At 34.1% G+C, this 20,806-nt stretch overlaps 1 protein-coding gene across 2 annotated transcripts in view; it reads left to right on the forward strand.

The window, feature by feature from the left end:
• LOC105568977 (leucine-rich repeat-containing G-protein coupled receptor 6) overlaps window positions 1–20,806 on the forward strand; it is a 100,709-nt gene that overhangs the window by 42,121 nt on the left and 37,782 nt on the right. Inside the window, exon 2 of one of the 2 annotated variants that reach the window (XM_012025078.1) lies at window positions 13,896–13,962. The exons of the other annotated variant lie outside the window; for it this stretch is intronic. The gene's annotated coding sequence lies outside the window, so the exon portion shown is untranslated. The remainder of the gene's footprint in view (window positions 1–13,895; window positions 13,963–20,806) is intronic. 2 annotated transcript variants of the gene reach the window in all.

Below are 20,806 nucleotides of genomic sequence, written 5' to 3' on the forward strand. Positions count from 1 at the left end.
GGTAATTCGGGATGATTTTTATCTGAAATGGTTGAATTGCGGAACGAAGAAATTGATGCTGATGCAAAAAATGTAGCTGCTCAACCGTTGGTCAATTACTTAACCGATCACTGATTGAAATTTTTACAGCGGGTAGGCATTGTGCGCGGAACGTATTGACGTTTATCAAAGAATAACAGTTTCCAACGGAAAATAAAGACCACTCGATGCACAAATTTGATTTTGAATTTTGAAAACCAAAAGGGAAATTTACGCTACAAATTTATACGCTACAAATGCCGGTTTATTGCGGAGAGAAGAAGCAAGAATGTGAATGTACGTTTGGCAATAAAACATTATTTGGAGTAGCTCTAAAAAAACTAAGTAATGTTACCAATGCGTACAGGGTTGAAAATAAAATATTGAAAATAAGTTTTCCAAAAATTGCATTCAATGAAATTTTCATCGAAGAAATACCATTTCAAAGTGGCTGATAAGCTCGTAAATAACGAAAAGAAGTGTCTGCCCTCAAGCATTCTGTAAGTGTATATGTAAGCAACATGAAAGAATAAAAGATAAACTACTAAATCACTTAAGCTGTTTCATTACCGGCAACGCACTCGCATCGTCAATCGCCTCGAACGGAATCGAGAGAATCAAGGAACGGACCGAAAGCAAGCGGGGAGGTATAGTAAGCGAATACGAAAAGGGCGAGGAGGGAGGCCGGGAGGTGGGACGAGGTGAGCGAGCTACGTCACAGAAATCGATAGGACAAGGGTAGCGCATACCAGGGGAAAACGAAGGCGCAAAAGTTCAGCGATAAAATCACGGGTTGTAGTATACAGCGAAGCTGAAGCCCAGGGGCCAGGCCCCGTCGCCGGCTCACGTATTGGCCTTATCCCATGCTGAAATCAGAAAACGCGGTTAAGCGCGTTCTGGCCCGGTCTGCAAAAACTAGCGATAAGATCCCTCGAACGATCGCCGTTATGAGGGTAAGAAGTACCCAAGACGGCGTCCACCAGCCGTAAAGTATGCGCAAAGCCTAATTCTGAATAGAGTGCGGCAAAATGAGATTGAAGCTCGTTTTTTACTCCTTCCACAAGCCTCTCCCTCGATTATAAACGCGATCCGTGAAGATATAAAGATCTCTCGCTTATTTTGTATACGAGACTTTCGGACATATCTCCGATACAGTATGGATAAATAATATATTCTCCTGTCTGTCCAACGAAAAAAGTCTTTAATTCAGTTAAAAGTACGTCTTTAATTCAGTTTGACCCGAGAAACTGTCCAACGAGAATACCTTAATCCTTTTTAAACTACTTTATGAGATTGTTTGCTATTCTAAAACAAAGATATAATAAACTAAAGATTACAAAGTTTTCACAAAGCATTACTTGACGTAGCTCTCTCAAACAACAACGCGCTACTTAGAAAACCCATGCAAATACAAAGTATTTTTTTAATAATTCGTACTATACTTTCTGCATTTGAGAAACGTAACCATTTTAAAATAATTGGCATGTAAGAAAAAGAGAGCTGTGAGTTATAGCGGTTTCGAAATTTTACTCCAAAAGAACTTCTTCAAGAGAAACTTTGCAAAATCTCAAAGTGGCATTTATCATTTTTAACGTCATTAAAAAAAAGCGCCGTGATAAGTTAAATCACTTTGGAAAGGCGATACTTTCTCCAAATGGCTAAAGTATTTGTAATTCTGCTAACTTTTACGTCGAAATCGATTCTCTCAAGCGTTAACGTGCTACTTTATTCCCCGGTTTCCCGCCCATCTGGGTTAGTGTCGATGCAGGGGGCGAATTAACGATTCGCCAGTTTGAAGAGAAGAAACGCTCCAGAGAGCGCAGAATGATTGAATGTCTCCCGAGAAAACCCACCCCTTGCGTTTCATCTACTCTGGAAATACGCTAAAGTTTCTCGCCCCCCCTCTATCTCCCTCTCTCGCTCTCGTGAGTTTCTATAAGATACACCCCTCATTCGGAGAAAGACGTTCTTTATTCGAATACTAACTCGTAATACTGATAATACTGATACTTAATAATACATCACTGAAAGCAAGCTTGATATTTTTAGCGAATCTGTATGAAAAAGCGTGGAAGGCGAGTTGAATAAGAAGGTGAAAATACAAATTTCATTTCTCTCTACTTATAAAATATTAAATCGTAGGGTTTCCTGCAGACAACACTTTTCATACAAAATAAGGATCCGCGGCTCCAACTTTGCTTTTTGCTGTTATTTGAAAATATAGAACGGTAAACTTCAATATGCACGTATATACAGGGTGTACTAAAACCACCGGAGGTCCTCTTAATGACAGATTCCTTAGAACATTTCCAGACGAAAATCCTAATACAAAAGTGTCGAGGTTATAATAGTTTTTAAATTAGAAGCGATTTTTTTCCACAAATGATAGGACTGAAATTTCGCGCGCTCAGGCACGGCGAAATGACAAGTGATATTGTAAATTTATACAATAAACATAACATCATAAAAAGAGCGATATTCATAGGAACACTTATATCACTTGTCATTTCGCCGTGCCTGAGCGCGCGAAATTTCAGCTGTATCATTTGTGGAAAATAATCGCTTCTAATTTAAAAACTATTATAGCCTCGACACCTTTGTATTAGGATTTTCGTCTGGAAATGTTCTAAGGAATCTGTCATTAAGAGGACCTCCGGTGGTTTTAGTACACCCTGTATATGTATAAATATGTGTACGTATGCTTTTCTAAGTATGATACATTACGAAGTATTTCATTATTAAGTATTTTTCGAGGGAGAAACCGCTGAGGGCATTGTGGTGTACAGATTTGCGGCATTACTGGACATTACTAGGGGATTTTTTGGGCATTAGGTCTTGCTGGGGCATTATAAAGATAAAATAAAATAAAAAAAGATAAAACAAGATAAATAAGATAAAATAAGACAATAAGATAAAGTAATGCCCACTGGACATCAGTGGGCATTAGTGTACAAGGTTTTGGTCAGCTATTTCCCCCTCGGTATTTTTAACTTACGTAAATAATTAATTTTAAGATAATATGTATTAAAAAATTCAGTTCTTCGAAATATTCATTACATGTAATGTTAATTATTTTTCATCCTACTTTATTTCTATCAAATCAATTTACCACGAAATGAAAAGCACATACACTATGTACATATACCATATATGTTACAATTTTCAGAGTAGTGCAAAGTATATACCTAAGCTCGCGAATTTTAAACATTATCGTTGATCGATTTTAATTGATCGAACATCAGCAGTTCGGAAACTATTATCTCCTCATTTATTTTTACACGATTTTTAATTTTAATTAATATTCAGTATAAGCTGTTGAAATATCGAATATGGAAGTTATGGGGCACCCGCATCTTCATTTTCTGATGTCTACATCATTTAATCGCGGTAAGTTTTCTACTGAGAAAGAAGGGAGTAATTTCTTGAAGATAACGATAAAACGATACTAATAACGTCGCCGTTCGATATTAGAAGCGATGGAAGTTAGTTCCGCGCAGTTTCATATGCTTCTGCCCTCGTAAAACGTATACCCTCGATATTTACCTCGCTATAATACACGAAGAAAGTATCCAAGATACGCACATCTGGAAATTGATTTTTATGCGGGAACGAAATATATGATGAGATAATAACGCGACTTCCAGTGTAATCCCAAGTGAAAAGAGAAAGTGAGTCGCAATAAATAAATAAAAAAATTAAGCAGAAAAACGCGTAAGAACAACGGCGGAAGTCTAATTGCTCCGATGAAGCTTTTGCACCGGCAGTTGCTTTCAATTTTACAATTTGCTCATTTACCTTATCGAGAGAGATATTCTTATCGCGCCGAAATGCTAATTTTTTAAAATCATCATCGCTCGCCTGGCTTTATTTTCGCCTCGTTACAAGCTCAAATACTTCTGTGTTTTTTTAAGGATCGCCCGACACGGGCTTGGCGAACGGACAAGCATAGTGCGAGCCTGTGCTAAAGTGATATAACGTGTAAGAAAATAGACGATCCTCTCCGCCTTATATTTCATCATATAACGCGAAGTTGTATGATGAAGTACGGGAAAGTCGTTGCTACTGTTCCTGTATATACAGGTTGAACCACTTTATATTATCACGTGGAATAATTCCTTTACTTATTGGCTCACTGAGGAGCGGCTTAAGAAAAAATTTATGATGCTTTATTACCAGGAGAATTTCTGTATTGTACGCCCACGCACATCCCCATCGCGAAACGTCAACGCAATTTACGTAATAATTAAATGCTCGTTAATGTGTTGCTACTAAACGTTAAGAATTCAGACGATAAGAGCAGATTATACGTGTTTTTGTGAGACTAAGTAGTTTTGATCGCCACGAAGGTAGTAATAGCATTATTCGCTGACGTAATATTGAACATTAATCTATTATCATGACCCAATATGCCAACTGTTTCTCACCGCCGTAGAAAGAAATGAAGATGAACGATTTCATATTTTTCTGCCGTTTATTACTTTAGCCGAATGCTTTAGCTATTAAGTGATCGTATTGTGGGCAGGGCAATAAAACTAAATACGATGATAGTTAATACGCGTACGACAGGTGACAATGCAATCTTTGAATTGCAAAATAATAATTTTCTTCAAAATAAGATTCTTTCTCTGATGCGTCCAACAAACTTGAAACGTATATTTACAACTTATGAGGTAATTATAAAATTAATGTTAATCAAGAAAAAGCAAGAGAAACTGAAAGAAGAAAATTTCATTCATAACTTTTTCCCCGAAAGAAGCAACAAAAAAAAGTAAGTTATAAACATTCAAATTTAACGAGGAGGTTATTTCACTTAGTTAATTATCTCGCGTTAATTATCTCGCTTATTATCAACTTTGCTCCAAAGTTGAAATAAAATTAAGGAAGCTCGAAAAGGCAGAGATGTATAGAGATACAAAACAATAGTAAAGAACTGTACCACAATTTGTTTTGTTGTTTCATAGAATTTATGTTAACTGCGTTGCTACAGCGTCCAGCAATGTCGCTATTATTTACAGTAACAACTTCAGACATCCTTATAAGTTAATATTACACTGATGAAGTTATAGTGGATCTTGAAAACTTTCTTTCCATTTTTTTTATTATGTTCTCTGTGCAGAAAAAAATTTTATCTATACACGAACAAACTAAACATTTAAAATTTAAAACGACCTTAATAATGGCTGTAACGGTAATTAAAATCAGCGAAAAAGATATGTAGGAATTGTAAAATAACTATACTGCTTAAAACCAATATTGAATATGCTTGATGGATGGTTAAAAAGCTTTAGTTTAGTCGATTCGTTTTTTTTGCAATCGTGCACAATTTATAAGTATGCAGGAATGTAAGATATGAAAATCCTCACAAATGAGAATATGCTAACGTGACGTATTGTGAAGTCTCGATAGAAGATTTATAAAGCGTCTTTGGTGTATTGAAACGAAACATGCGCCTTAATAAATCAAGTGAAAGGTGATTCGGGCCTTTTGTGCATTCGGAATTGTTGGCACGAAAGGGAATGAAAATGCCGATAAAGGAAAAGCATATGCGGCGTATAAGTCTCGGGAGTACCACGCTCTCCAAGCCATTCGACGTTCGATTTCGCGAAGTAATCTCGAGTCGGCGCGTGATTTAAGGGGAAAGTCATGACGTCGAATCTCAAATTCGCCCTGGAGCGGTAGCTTGCATGATATATGATCGAACTTACGATACGCTCGAGCGTATTGTAAAAAAAGATCCATATGTTAAAAAATTGCATCGTCTCCCTTTTCTCCGGCATCGCCATCGGACCCGACGTAGCTCGCGGCAGAGGGGATCAATTAACCAAAGCAATTATCTCAGGATATTACGGTTATATAAAGACCGTAATGTTATATAAATGTGCACTTCGCTGCATAGTGTACTTATTAAAACCTTGGTGCAAAATCCATGCCGGTACGTATGACGTTTAACGTTATTAGCGGAATTACGCGCTAAGCGTAGTGGAAGAGAATAGAATCACCGATCGTATCCGTCATTCAGGGTACGACCTATTATAGTTTCGTGCCACGTCCCGGCGCTTTGTCCGCCATCAAACTACATCCCGTTTATGCTTCCAACCGTGCTGCGATCCAAGGATTTAGAAGCGCATTGGTATACAGCGAGGGATACGAAAATCTACCAGGATTTCCATCCGGTATAACTGATGTTCAAGCTTCGAACTAACAAAGTGTATTACACTTTTTACTTTTCTTCGAATTACTTCACGGTTATCAAGTTACTGCAAGTACTCCAGCTCGTGACTGGATCTCTTTAAAATCTTGGTTTAAAAGTTATATCTTTTTGATAAATTATACGAAAGGTATTTATTTACTAATCGGAAAATGGATACGACAGTTGGAGATTTTTTGGGTGAAATTAACACATGAATTTCGTATTCGGAAAATTGCGTTAAGTAATTTGTCACTACCATAAGTTAAGTGCAATAAATGCATGATACAAGTTTTACTCGCTGCGGTTTACTACGTATGCAGATTGGACTTGCCAATTTCTGTAACTTCATCTTAGAAACGGATGAAAAGCCAGTTAACCGAGACTCAACTTTACTTCTTGTATTAGATTCAATTAAAACTTTTGCAAAAGTTCCTTTCATATTAAGAGATAGCTATGAAGTGACGTATTCCTCGTTGAAAATAAAGCCATAATTAGAAGCGAAAGCCTAATAAGTACTTAAAGTAGAAATATAATACATATTTAAATAACCCTCATTCACGACCATATTGTTTCTTGGAATTTTTCTATCAATATTTGCAAACGTTCTCTTCTTTGAAATTTTTTATTTTACTTAAAACAATTTATTTCATAAAAATTTAACTTATTTTTATTAAAATGGTTGTAAAATTTTTATTAAAATTCCATTCAGTCGCGTAACTATTTTCTTCCAACAGAAAGTTTTCGATTTCGTCGCACTGAATAAAAATATAAAGGTATAAGAACGCAAATATTTTGTCAATAAAAAATATATAAGATTATCATACGAAATTTAATGTCATTTTTGTGGAAAATTTTATTGAGCTTGAATTTTGGCATCGACAGTATTGTAAAAACAGGAACATTTCATTTTGGTTTCGCATTGCTTTCATTTCTTTTTACTAGCGCTAAAGTGGCTGCTTTAAGTGCATCAACTTCTATGTCATAACGTTAATCGCCTACAGGCGCTGTTGCTGTAACGATCATGTCTCTCGCCTTCGAGAACGCGCAGAAGCATTAGTTATAACTGCTTTCAAATAAAAACGTAATTTCGAGAGGGATGATTAAATTTCTGTTTTCAGGCTACGCTTTCAGTCCACGTGTAAAAGAAATATATTTGATTATCTCCAATTAGAATCTTCAAAGTAAAACTGTCAATACTTTTTTTTTATTTGTCACTTTCAGTGGTATTTGAGTATGGCAAAATTACTCGGATAAATATTATTCGAACACTCTTCTCTTATATTTTTTACTAAAATACTTGAATTAGTAAATAACCAAATAATATTATACAAAAGAATTGATGATTATAATTGACAAATTGATTCGATACGATAAATAAAATCAATAACTACAATAAGTAACTTTTACGTGCAATTAATATTTTATAAATATTCAGTATGTTTTTATAAATTTCACACCTGATAATTTTACTTACTTTGCATTATATAGAACTTGTTCTATTGTTAGTATTAAAATTGTATTTTCTTCGATTCTAAATTGATATTCTTTAATAAGGGTATATAAATTAATGAAACATTTTAGAAGGTTTGAAATATATGTTTGAAATATAATCTTATAAGAAAATATCAAAATTGAAGTAGTTTCCTGACATTGGTTTATTAAATGGTAGAAATCAGACATTTTCTGAAATTTGTAGTTTCTATTATATTATAACCGTGTAACATACGTCTAGAATCAAACCGATTTCTTCTGCCCATTGAACAATGTATTTGTTGAAAACTAAGCAATACATTTCTACTTTCTTGTTCCAATACGATTTATCCGACTCGCAGTCTCTTATAAATTCCTGGACTCCCATGAGAATCCGGAATCGCGAAAAGCTACTTCTACTGCATCGGATCTCCCGTTCGCCAAAATCGCATTACTTCACGTCGCCCGCGTGATTTTCCCGGCTGGCGGAGAAAGACCCGGAAGACCTACCACTACAATCACGTAGACTTGCACGAAACATGTTGTTCAGAAATTATCTGTAAGATAGGGAACCTTTGTTCCGATGCGATTAAGCTTCCGAATACGTGAGACCACGCACGCAATGGAATACGTTGAATGAAATAATATAAAGCAGAATTCAGGAGAGATTATAAGAAAATAAAAATAATATCATTTTTTAAATAAAATAATACAACATATATTTCAGATAATATATATAAGCTAATTAAACTTTTTTTCCTACACAATTCCTATTTTTATATTCTTATACCTTTTATATTTTTATTTGAAGTTTATGAGTCCTATATTTTGGAAGAGATGTGCGCGCGTATTGTATACGACTTCAAAAAGGAACGAAAGTTAAATTATTATTATTATAAGTAAACTTTTGCATCAGTTTTGATCGAGATATTAGGAGAAATTTCGACTTCAGAATTTTGATCGTAGCACGTCAATAGCTCGTCTTATCTGTCATATTACGTGGTCTTTTTGATATGCTATCCGCCTACGAGAATACTCTGATGGGAACACGTTACTATCCCCAGAATGAACTACTCTATGATGGATCTGAAATCGCTAGAGAATATGTACCAATATCATCCTGCCGTTAGTGATCTCCGAAGAATAAATGTCAATTTTCTCTGTAAATTCTTGCTGCTACAAGATAATAATTTTTTTATGCTCGCGATGTAACAAATGTTTTCTCCGCGCTGGCAAAAATTATACAGACGTCTCTTTGGATAAATTTCTTTTCATTATCATCTGGTCGAACGAAACTCATTGCAATCTTTCTTGATATCCGTGAAAAGACTTTTCTCCTCGTAACCTACAGCGGCAAAATCGACTTATCTTGCATTTCCGCGAGCTGTCTTTTAAAGCGCGAAATTACATAAAGTTACTAAGACCAATCATCCTGCGGATTTCTGTAACTTTTTCGCAGAGATTGAAATCCGCGAAATGATTTTCTCTGAGAAGTGCCGAGTAATTTTGAGCTGTAGAACTAGTTTTGAAATTATTGAATTATCTTAAATTTTTATAAGTAAATTTCGTGTCTCTTGTACCAAAGTTTTCAATTATTATAAAACTTATTTGTATAATATATTACTATGGGCAATTATAATAATACAAATATAATATAGTATATTATATCTATAAATTGTATAATAAGTCGTTTCTTTTTTAACAGTAAATAAATTTCAAAGAACGATTTCGTTCTTCAGATGCGCTACGAAGTCAATTAAAATCGTGTTGTCGACTACCTTCTGACACATGGTTGCTCGATTAAAAAAAGAACTCTATATGTTTCTGCTTGGTTTTTTGTCACCAAATTACGAAACAATCAGATCGAATGTGATACGTTATCCAATATTACTGTTCCAATTTATTCGCACGAGTGAGCATCCCCCTTTTAACATCCACAGCCGGAACCAACGAGCTCGTTCGACTACTGTCCTACTTGAAACACGTACTACTACTGAAATTCCGAGACTCGCTCCGTAAAGCTGACCCCCGCTTCGTAAAGCTGACTCCTTCGGATTCGGAATGCCGTTTCAGCGCCCACGTTTTTCCATCGATACGTGATAGTACTGCTGACCCAGAATGAGAGCAAGGCATGAATGTTGCCGAGGGGCGAAAGGTTACGGGTGCTACAGGTGTTCCGTAGCTTCCGTAACGTCTCGTTTCGGTATAACCCTTTATGGCAGCGGATATCCTCCTTCGTCGTAACCTCGACCGGAGGCCACTCTTCCAATTGTGCAGTTTGATTGTCATGAACCACCTTTGAATCTACGTTATCAAGCACCGTCTATACCCATGCTTTGACCTGTCTAAAGCGGGCAGCTTTAACAAGAGCCCTTAGGATCTATTTCGTGCGTTATGTCCATCAAAGTGGGTTCACCACACTCTACGATCCTCTGCTCGATTGAACATTCATGTGTCTTAATATCGATATTTGTTAATATTCTCGTAATTTTCTTGCTAATATTCAATATTTTTATGTATACTTTTTAAAATGTATTTGACGATTAAATATCGCATAAGCAATTAATTAACTAATTAAAAAGCAAGTCTGATATACATTGATATCAACTGTGGCAGTGGTAATGTTCACCCAATGGTTATAATTTTATACAATTTGTATACAGTGAGGTATAAAAAGAAAATTTGAATAACTGTAATCTTTATCATTTCTAATATAATAAGATTTCTCCTCTATAATTATACAGAATAATTAGAGAGTTTCGTGCAGTTTTAAATTTGCATATTTCGTTCTATTTCGACTAGAAGTTTAGATAGAGTCCAAATGAAGACCATATATAATGTTTATAGAATCTAGTTGTCGAGATCTGATACTATTGTTTTATCGTGGCCCGAGTGAGCATGTAACTGTCTCACTAACGCTGTTTTCCTATGAGATCTTTACAAGCTACCACAATCAGGTCATAGTCCTTTTGTCAATAATGCCTATTTCAATCCATCTGTTAAAATAACTTTCAGAGTAGATCTCTCAAAAAGTATTGGCATCTTTAACACTTTTATTCTCACTGTAACCGTGTGGCTCTATTATATGTATATTATAAATATAAATTAATATTATACGCATTTTAAAAAAATACCAAATATTTTGTTACGACTGTTAAATAATTTGGAAATAAAAAGAACTTAAATTACTAATTCAAAGAGATAATTTCTTCGAAATTGTAATTTACAAAAATAATATGCTATTAAACGTTGATAATTCAGTCTTAAAATATATTAATCAAAATACCGCTGTACCAAACCGATATATTTTTGTATTGTAGCTCAATTTTGTAGAATGCACGCATAACACGCAGTAACTTTTACTCATGTTGGCACGGTATTGTTTACAAGGAGTAATGTCTGGCAATAATTTCACATGCGGCAGTACAACTTGCTTGCACGGAGCGGAGACTGCGTTTAGTGCGACCGTTCTGGGAGATTTATCACATAGGTTTCCCCGATTTTGCAGCATTCATATGCTTATGGCAATTAGAGCGTGAACGAACATAAATGAAATGTTTCGTAAATATTTTTATTCTCGGGAGCACACGAAAAATTGTATATATCTGCCTTTGAAGAACGTCTATTTAAATTCGTAAGGAAAATAATACACTAATGTTCTGTTGGAGAAATGGTATGCTCGGAATCAAATTTTCTTATTCACGAAACTTCAAAGACGAAATCAATTGAACGTTCTTTTGAGTTTTCGCAGATTCTTTTCTTCGACACACTAACGCGAAAATAGATCACAAACGTACATTTCAATATGTATTGTACTTCAATGTAACATTTACCGCTGCATATGTTGATATATGAATAATTTGAATCACAACATTCGCATAAAAGCATAACAAGAAATATTGCGCTATCAAGTGGCATTAAATGTAAACGTGATAATATGCAAAACGGAAGATGAAGGTTTAATCACGATGCTACCTACGATCGCAGAAATAAAATGTAATTCTATATGAATAATGCAAAAGCATTTGTGCCTTTCCAAGATGGAATATATCAATTATTGCGCTATTGTAACTTTTGTTACAATCCTAATATACACACACAGAAAAATATTATTGTACAGTCAAGAAAAGTAATTACTCAGGTTATTTTATTCCGTTTAAGTAATAGCTTGCTTCAACAAAGAATATTTTCTTAATAATAGTTTTAAGATATACTTGTTACTGGTCTTAGAAAAGCTTGCTATCTTATACTCAAAGAAAGAATTTATTCTTCTTTGAAGAAAATTATAAAACTTATTGAAGAATTCCGTATTCTTTTAATAAAATCAGAAGAAACAAAATTGTTTTGCTTCAAATAATTCTATATATTCTTGTTTGAAATACTAGACTTACTAAGAACCAGAATATGTTTTGAGGAAATATAACACTTGCGACGACATTATGATAGATTTGCGGATATATAAACTTATCAAATACTTGGAACAAATAATATTTACTTGCAGGTAGTATATATTTTTCTGTGTGCAGTTTCAATATATCTTTATTGTTGATAACAAATTGGAATGTTCTCTAATTATGAATTTTATTCTACCGAGAGAAAGAGAAAGAGAGAGGATAAAAACATTTATGATAAATAAAGCTTAACTTGCGCAGCTGGGAAAGATATGCATATGAAGAAATCTGTTTTCGAAGGAAGAGTAAAAAACATGTATCTGTAAAAATTCTCAAAGAAACGGAAACGTTTTCGTTCCTTTTCGTTGTATTTGACATCGAGCAAGAATATCTGCTTTACAAACAATCCGTAAGATATTGATATCCCGAGTGGCATCGCATAAAGTGTTCTACATGTATACGTACATGTACGTTTTTCGATCTCGGTTTATATGTATAGACACAACTTCTTTCGTTCGGATGAAATATTTAAGATCTACCTTTGAATTAAAATATCGTTAGTCTCATATGCGTTTATAATTAAGTCAAGCTGTTCTGTCTTTCGGAAGGCATTAGGAAAGCAAGATTATTCTTAATGATGCTGTTAGCTGGATGTTCATTACAACTCGCACATCCATTAACATCACTTTGACAACCATTCGCAAAGGAACGAATCCAAGATAGAATATTTATTTGAGTTTCTCGCCTTCAACATGAAACTCATAGTATTACCGCATCGCTAGATTACATTTTTCAATAGTATATCTAGTTTTTGCGTCACAGAAGAAATTTTAATGATAAACAACACAAACAGAAAGTCCCGTATACTCTGAACAATTTGGAGAACGTATAGAGTAACAAAAATGCATAGAATAAAGCGATAATTGCATTAAAAATGCATAGAATAACGATACTTCTGGCTGAATTTAAATTCACTGTATTTTATAAAATAAAAACTTTTTTCATATACATTTTCTATGTTATATAATTATGGATTTAAATTTGTGAAGTTTTAAGGAAAAGTTTAAACTCGGCAGAAAATGTATCTGTATTACGCGCTTCGTAAAACATCCCATATGATTTCTCTGTCTCTAAACATACAAAATTGTATTCCCGATTATACGCTGATACGCAATTTATATTGCATTGCGCCTCGCGCGCGAAACTGTAATTGTGCAGGGTTAGAGAGAGAGTGCAGCGAATGTTCATATCTCATCGCGAAACACCGAGAGACGCTAATAACAATCAGCCATTTGTCCGAAGCAAATCTCGGCGAGTAGTAACCATCTAATTGAAATTGGATGCACATTGTTCCGAGACGTCACGAAATCTCTGCACTTCGGTATTTACATCAGAATCAATGACAACACTTATGCAAATATGCTCATGCGAGCGTTCAACGAGTGTAGCGCTTGCTTAAATTATAAGCGGCTAAATCGTTTTCTTTTTATTTCACATTTGTGACGATATCTAACGATTATAAACGATATAAGATAAATGTTTTTAATACAAGTAAAGTTACACAAAAGTAAATATAAATTGTTCTATCAGGCGTTTCCCAGATATGTAATTGTTTGAAAATATTGCACGTAATAATTATTTCCGAATAATTCTACTTCGTTTGAAAGTTTGTTCTAAAATATTGGTGACTTTCGATACACAATTCGCAATCGTATTGTGCTCCTTTCTATCACGGGAGCTTTTAAATTGACGCTTCAAAATAATGCGCGTCGTATTGTTGTATTGTATATTCGTTGGTTCCATTTGTGCAATCCTTTTCATTGCAGGTACGTACCGTGCAGAATGTAAGCTTCTGGCAGAATTCCATTAAACGAGAAACGCTCACAACATCCGGTGAGTAAATATTTCGTCACGTATAAAATAATACGCTATCGTGAATTCGAACGCGTTAAACACATTGTTACGTCATGCAGTTCTTGTTTTGCATATATGTGAAGGGTTAAAAATCTATATACAGGAACTAGTTTGTACGTTGCTTGTAATATGCTACGACATATATTCGTCAAAATACAATAACATGCCTCGTAACATGTAAACTACATATAAAATATGGTTTCCTAGTGGATTACGCAAATCACGCAAATGCCGCATGCAGATCTATGCGATTGGAATTTCTTATTTTGAATTTTATATATAATATATATGTATAATAATATAAATGTTTTTATTAATAGCAATTGACTGAACTGTATTTATTTTTAACTCTCCACTGCAAGTCTATTAGAAGGTCGTTAACAAAACCGTTGAAAAAAATAACGAATTTTGTAAATTGTTAAAATAACTATTATTTAAATGTTGTAGAATAAGAGAGAGATTGCGTGAGAGAGAAAGAGAAAGAGAGAGGGTGGACTAAGACATAAGCGTATATTTCTGCATGTTTCGTACATAAAGAAATTATGGTTATAATGCGTGACAAAGGGCGCGGCTTCTGCGACTCATAAATTTTATTTGTGATGATATACGCGTTTGTGAAATAATTAGCAGAAATGTAAATGAGAGTAGCTTGTTGGAAAGCATATACATCTCACTAATATAAACAAATGTAAAGAAAATAATTGTACTTGGGATTACGTTATATTTCCAACTAATGTTTGTTCAGTACTCGAAGTAATTCAAACTGTAAGGTATAAAGAGAAACAAACTTTCTATTATTCACATACGTACGTCTTTTCCCTATCCGTCTCTCCATCCTAAGAATGCGATTTGAAGGACTAGAGCAAAATAAAGCAACGCGATAAGAACGACCGAAGGTATCGGTCCGACGAACTAGAAAATGAAATCTTCACGGAATGGCCCAGAATGACATTTTGTGCATCTATTTCTCAGTCGGTAGACAAATGCACTTTTATGGTTGAAGAATTGGAGAAATAAAATTAAATTGTAAAGAGAAATGTAGCAATACGAAAATCTCTTTCTTAACACTGATAAGAGATTGTCTACGAAAATTTTAGATTAGAATTAAGTTTACTCTGAAGTAGTTCGAAAAACTATTTGTTTTTAAAAAACGAACTGAGAATGATAATAATATATCAAAGACATTTTTATGATACACAACAAAAATATGACGTTTTTAAAGTACTAGAAATGACAAAATGCGCGCTTCGCGCGCGCAGTTTCTAGTTCAGTATGTATATTTTTAAGAATTTGTACACATGCAAAAAAGTAGTTGTAGGCGTAACATCAATTTAAAGTTAAAAGTAATTTATCACTCACTGATACGAATTGCAACTGCAGAGTTGTACATCGTTAACTGTATATGTTAAACTGTAACAATACAAATATGCATATGATTATTATAGATTAATCATGTAAAATCAAAATTATTGTATATTAAATAAACTTTATATTTTACATTTTTCAAATAGGTATTTATTAAAATAATTATATAGAATACTGAAAAAGTCTTTCTTTTAAATATAAACTCACAAAATTTTATATGTATGGTTTTGTCTCTAACACGTATTTGGATCCTCGTTCGAATCGTTTGAATAAATAAAATAAAACCACAGAACAGATGCTTTATTTTGCACAAGTACCAAATAACATAAGAATGTAAGACACTTACCTCACCATTTCTCCGTCGTTGCCCGATGCCTTCTTGGCCTCCTCCTCCTCTCAGATTTCCTTGTGGCACTCACACAACACTCACTCGCGATAATCACCGATCGCGCGAAATTTCGGACACTCCCGTACGCGATGTGAAATACCGCGGAACACACCAAATATTATTGACAAATATCGCGTAACTTTCTACGATACAAATTACTCAATCTAACAACTTGCATTTTTAATTCGGAAGAATAGGATAATGGATAAAAACACTTTTGAATTGGCGATATAAAACGCAACGCGAGCATCGAAAGCATAATCTGCGGTAAAGAATTAGTTATTAGTCCGCAACGAAACGATATTTTACAATCTTTGCCATTCAATCTAATCCTCGAAATAAATTATGTGAGCAAAGTTTCCAGCGAAAAATAGTTGTTATTAATTGCAACAGTTAATCGAGATAATTTTCGATTACATTTACATAATGTAACAATGTGCGATAAGCGACTTTCTTTACTTTCTGCCCGTTTGAGTTGCGAAGAAAGACAGAGCGAATTACAGCGCGAACGCCGAAGTCGTACAAATTTCTCTCTTTTCCCGAAAATGGTACAGATTACACGAAATTGGTAGATAATTAAAAGCGCGGTGCGTAAACGCGATGTAACCGCGACAAAGTACCGACAAAATACAAAGTTTTAGATGAGTTAGTCTCGTGAAATGTCTACGTATACGTTGATAAAGAGCCGTCGCCTCAACATGCAATTCGTTTCTCATTACAAGTTGTAAAAATTGAATAATTAGTCGAGGAGCGTTACCTGTTACTAATAAAGGTGTGCAAATCAATAGCGTTTTATCCCTGCATTTAGCGCGATCGAGTCTCGGAAACCGATAACGCAAAAGTAATACGACGCACGGACCGACTCTCGCTGCTGCCTGCCGGCTCGACGTTCGGCGAGCGAATGAGAACGCAGCGACCTTCAGGTACACGATGGCACGCAAAAACATCGTACGTCACCGCGCCGAGTGAAAAACAACAAAAAAACGTTGAGAATTCGTTGGCCCGCTTAATCGTCGTACGATACCGCGCCGAGTGAAAAACAACAAAAAAACGTTGAGAATTCGTTGGCCTGCCTACGCAATGGAAAATTTCGTACTTAATATTTTATTGTACATTACTTTGTTCCGTGACTGTTGCTACGTTTTGCGTATTATTCCGCGGACTTATTGGTATTGATTAAATTAACGATTAATTCTGTTCAATCGAGAAAATATTTCGAAACAAAAATCGTTGTTACTTAAATTCTAATTACTAAAATTAGAGATTTTACTTCAATAGTTGATGCATACAAATGTATATTACTAAATCACAAATCTTCATTCACTATGAATCTAAAAGAGAAGTGAAGCACACTGCGCTTCGAGAAAACCAATCGGCATCGCGGAAAAGAGACTCAATTGTTCGATATTAACGACATTCGCTGGTAACATCTCTTTTTTAGAAAGGGATATAACGTGTGAATGTTATAATTGCCGCAAAATCTATTTAAATGGAAAATAAAATATCACTAAGCATTTAATAGGTTATAATGATTTAATAATATAGTTTCTTTGGTCTTGCATTCTTTTAAATTATTTGTTGTAATTTTAAGAAAATCGCTCTATTTTATATTATTTTAACAACAAATATCTTATTTTGATTTGCATTTTTTGACGAATAACAATCTCGAAATAGCTATCAAAATACTCTATTCACTCGACATTTTTCTACTTTTGAATTGTATTTGTTTATAACAATACATTGAATTGGATATAGATGAATAACAAACAAACTTAAATTAGTTTTGCTAATAAAAGTAATGTTCGTAGAATCGTAAAAATTATGAATGGAATTTTATACATATTTAGAATTGCAATAAGGACAAGAATATTAAAAAAATAATTAAAGTACATGCACATTAAGTCATGTTGAAATAGCTGTTTACGCAAAAGATTTATGAACGTAAATATGCAACTACTCTTAAAATTCTTCGTTATCTATGTGTTGCTTTGAAAAAAATTTAATTTCGCGTATGAAGCACCGAGAAGCTTTTTTGTTTCAGCGCTGAACATGGAAAAAAAAGATCAAGCAAAACTCTTTCGCGACCCGATATTGGAAATTCTACACGAAATCGAACAATGTCCAGCTTACAATTCTTTTGTTTTGCATGGAATTTTTATAATTATAAAAAATCGTCTATCCATGCGTCATCTATTTTTTCACGGATTCCAGTTTTACGAAACATTGTGCGTTATACTCGCAGAAAGCACAATAAATCATCTATTTCTGAATTTGTGTCCATTACAAACTACACCGCGTATAGATCTCGTGCATTCAAACCGTGTAACGTGATTTCACGTTAAACGCCATGTTAATTAACTAATGTTAATCGAAGTGGGAGGAATTGCAGTGGAACATCGGACACGTGTACTTTGATATCGCGAATCAGTGGATAGTATTGTCATATGTAATGAATGAAATTCTAGAAACAATAATCGAGAACGAGTTCATCGCACTGTCGGGCAGCAGTCGTGGAGATTTTATTACAATTGCATTTGTCCGCGTAAACCCGTCGGAGTTGCAACTCTCTGATTTCGCTCTGACCCTCCCAAGTGTATACGCGAACTGACGTGGAATATATTTCGCAGAGTTGGAATTCTGTGGAATACACGCGGCAAAATTAATGGATGAACAGCGTGCGCTATAAATTACGCAAAGATCGAATTGTTGGAAGGATTCTACGTGCGAAACACGTCTTTTGTGATACCACATTGTACGCTTATATTCTCTCTCTCTCTCTCTCCTCTTTCTCGGGAAATTTAACATTATAATTAATATATATATTTATATCCAGTATTTTTGATACATGTATAATATAATAATTTAAGAAGTGATAATTATGAATTACTCCAATCGTAGAAATTATCTAAAAATTCCGATAATAAAAGTATCTTCTGCAGCAAATAAATGTTTTAAAGCCATGTGAATAACGTAAATACTGTATATATTTTCTTTATATATTTTTGAAATTTTCCTCCAGGCCGATATTCTGCTCAAAATATCTTCATCGATTTTAGAGTCACTTAAAATATTGTGAAATTTTTGTATTGTAATGGTTAATAAATTAATTTATAATAATTTTAATTCACTTTTCTCAATTACGTTATTGCTGATGATGCAAGCTATTTTTTTAAATACTAAAAGAATTAATTAATTTAACGTTTTATTAATAGTTTAGCGACAACAATGTGTATCGCTGTAAACAAGAGTATTAACTTGCTTTGTAGAGAACAATTATCATTGCGTCTTGGAAACGAGAGTTACTGAAAGCAATTACGTACCAAGTTAACGAAATTCGTTTAAGCATGTCAGTATACATACTACGAACACATTACATTAGTATTTAACATATATATCGTGTGCATTCTAAAACATGTATTGCGCATGTATTGTAAACTTTTATAGAAATACATATTTGTATTGTCTTGACGATATTACACGTTGTGTGACATAGATTCTATTGTAGGTGTTGCAAAGTACCTCAGGTTGCAGGCAGCTGCAGTTTTTCTTTCAGGGAATGCTTAGAAATGGCGAAACTCTCTGTAGGACAATATATCGCGAAGAATCGAATCGGTTTTTGCTCCGTGAAAAAGTCATATTGTTCGTAGGCACTAAAAGATCTAAAGTTTCAAAGCTATTCGAACGAAAGTTTCGATTGCTCTGCGTTTACAGCGCCATCAACCTATCATGCTACGTATTGATGCACATCTTATAGTTAGCGGAACAAAATGGACAAAACTAATTCTAATTAATATTTTTATTCTGCAAGCAACAAATTTGAGAGCAACAAATTAACGATTAACTCTTATATTATTGTTACTACAATTTCGTTGTTATGAATAGAAGCAATGTACCGCTAACATAATCTTCCTTTGGCGAAACATCACTTTACAAAGAAACTTTCACAGCAACAAATAAAATTGCTAAATAGAATTGGTTCACTTTGTTCCACTAACTTATAAGATTGATCCAGCAAACACAACTTGATTTATACACAATAGGGAGAAATATTTGTTCACTTATTTCTGTAGAGTGATTCGATTGAGAATTTAATTTGCAATTTGTCTGCTCGCGCGAATCATCTCGCGCGAAAAACATGTCAAAAATTAAATTGATTGACATAAAGACCTGATACATGCCGCTGCATAGGTTATCTATAATTAAATCTAACGCGATTATGTAATACGTAATAATGTGTTATTGACGTTTAATTAAAGTTTGTGGAACTGTATTTTCTGCACAATTATCTGTAATTATTTTGGTACATTAGATCGAATGGATGTGCATATAAAGTACGTTTTATACATAGAACAAGTAACCATTAAAAATAGATCGTTCTATTTAGTGTGTGTTATACTTTTTAATATCTTTTAATGAAATTTTCTTTTTCCAAAGTTATGAATATTTATATTTACTCTATGTTCCGATATACTGCAAATATTAATGACATTACTAGACAAACATTCTTAAGAACGAAAATATTTGTAAAGAATAATATACGAAAAACTTTAGTCTCGTATTTACTCGCGTTATATGTCTACAAGCTTTGTTGTCAACCTAATACATTTATTGTTAGCGATAAACGAAGCATGGGACTATCAAAACGACAAGCAAGATAAAAGATTCCGTAAATTCCATTTGTTTTAAATTTATTTAATCGCGTGGCTCTTTCTTGCTGGTTGGGTAATTCACGAAAATATTGACGGGATAATATTTATTTAAAATAGATCCAAGGCCATTGAGTAGGCGCATTAATGCCAGATTACCACAGTATACGTGCACGACGGTGTGCCATGACAGTCAATTTAAGACTAATTAGGACATAGTACGCGACGTGTACGGTCTTACCGCGATCCGACGGTGTAGAGGCGGATTAACATAGATCCAAGATGGTAACTTAAATTACCATAATGTTCTACCTTCAAGTACCGACATAAATACAACTGTGCTAATATTACAGGAAATTTCGTAAAGTGCTCGAAGAAGTCGGAATTTATGTCTACATGTACGTGTATGATTTATTAAGTGATT

Source organism: Vollenhovia emeryi, unplaced genomic scaffold (genome assembly GCF_000949405.1).
Source record: "Vollenhovia emeryi isolate VEMERY1.0 unplaced genomic scaffold, V.emery_V1.0 DF939126.1, whole genome shotgun sequence".
NCBI classification, from domain to species: Eukaryota; Metazoa; Arthropoda; class Insecta; order Hymenoptera; family Formicidae; genus Vollenhovia; species Vollenhovia emeryi.